The sequence below is a fragment of the Chrysochloris asiatica genome, unplaced genomic scaffold (assembly GCF_000296735.1).
Source record: "Chrysochloris asiatica unplaced genomic scaffold, ChrAsi1.0 scaffold00042, whole genome shotgun sequence".
NCBI classification, from domain to species: domain Eukaryota; kingdom Metazoa; phylum Chordata; class Mammalia; order Afrosoricida; family Chrysochloridae; genus Chrysochloris; species Chrysochloris asiatica.
Window position 1 is genome coordinate 1,106,797 of NW_006408560.1, and position 2,050 is coordinate 1,108,846.

Consider the following 2,050-nt stretch of genomic DNA (forward strand, 5'->3'; position numbering starts at 1 on the left):
TGGTACAGCCACCCCTGTCTCACACTGGTATGGCTCACAACCATCTACTCCAAAGTCCTTTACTGTATTGTGAGGCCTGTACTATGAGTGGATGAAAGTGAGAGCTGTTCATACCTTTGGTCACCAGAGGAAAGAGGGGAAAAGAAGGTATGATGTGTTTCTCATCACCTGTGTGAATCTGTTCTGCCAGAACACCTTCTGTTGCCAAAGCGGCTCACAATAGTTTAAGATGCTTGTGCTGTGTTTGGTTGGTCATTCACAGTCAGTCTCTCATGATCCCTACTCAACTTCTCTCAAGAAGCATTTAATCTACATCTCTGATTTTCTAACCTTTCCTCTGAAGTTCAGAGTTCCAGATTTTTCATCTGTATGTGTTTTATTTGATCTCTTATATCATTATTATAAAACAGGAGTGGAAACCTTTTTTTCTGCCAAAGGCAATTTGGATATTTATAACATCATTCACATGTCATAAAACATGATCAATTTAAAAATTAGCCTGCGTGTGGTGCTATGGGATAAAGCATTTGACTACAAGGTCAATTTGAACCACAAGGTCCGTGGTTCAAACTTATCAACTATTCCTTAGAGACCCTATACAGGGTCGCTATGAGTAGGAACTGACTCAACAGCACTTAACAACAACCACATATTTAGTCAAACATTTAATTACCTCAACCCTAATGTGATGGTCAGAACTGCGGTTGCCTTGGCAGGGCCAGACCTAATGATTTCGAGGGCCTTATATGGCCTGCAAGGAACTCTGGTAGTGTAGTCGTTATGAATAGGGCTACTAACCTCAGGGTCAACAGTTTGAAACAACCAGCCTTTCTGCAGGAGAAATATGAGGCTTTCTGCTCTCATAAAGATTTACAGCCTTGGAAACCCTGTACAGGGTCGCTATGAGATGAAACCAATTCCGCAGCACATAACCACCACTACCACCATATGGCCCACGGGCTGGATGTTCCCCACCTTTCTTATAGAGCATCCATGTAGTGTGTCTGGCTCATTTGCCATTCTGCTGGAAGTCCTTGGAAATTCTACTATTGAACCACCAAAGTGCTTTTAAATTTTTCTGTGTCTTCATTTTGCAAACTTTGTGCATGTGTGTGTGTATGCAAAAACAAGAGAGAGAGAATGGCCAAAGGTGGTGGTTTTCTTTTACCTGTGTTTTGCTTTATTGTCATTGATTTTTTCCTGCCTCTGATCTTGTTTTTCATCCAGCTTCAGACTGTCAGAAATAATGAAATATCTACCAGAACTTGTTTCAGACTTTTCAAGGGCTCCATTTCTCCTTCAGCTGTGATTCTACACAAACTCAATGTTGAAGGAAAAAATTTATGACTCCCAGGATATCTGGGGGCAATTCTCTCAGTAAGGAGAAACTTCTGGCAATCTCACTTTTATATTTGACATTCAAGTAAAATTTTCACCTTCTGTGGAAGACAGCTGGGTTTGATTCTTGGCCAATGCATCTCATCTACAAAATTCAAGGAGACTTTGTGATTGATTCCATAATATATTCAGATTCATTTAAATAAAATATTATTTTGAATGCTCTAAATTACTTATCAGTGATTAATTGAAACTCTAATGCCTCAAAAAGAATCAGCACATTTGCCACAGAAGTGGGTTTTTCCTAGTTTGAGAAACTGTGCCCTATGGGAACCAGTCCCAATTCCCTGATAGATCTCCAGCAACAGACCTCCCTCTACCTTAAATTTTATAAATTATTCCAAAGAGAATTCCCAATAGAGGTGTTACAGATTATGATAATTAAGGTTTTGTGTCAACTTGGCAGGACCAGGATTCTCAGGGGTCTAGTTGTTAAGATGTAGTTATGAGATCTAATATAATGCATAATGAGATCTAATATAATGCAATCAACCCCATGATTTGATCTGATGTGATCATCCATGACCTGATATAATTATTCAATGTGTCTAAATCCTCACTTTGATGACGTTGTTGTTGTTGTTGTTAAGTGCCGTCAAGTCGGTTCCGACCCATAGCGACCCTGTACAGGGTTTCCGAGGGTGTAAATCTT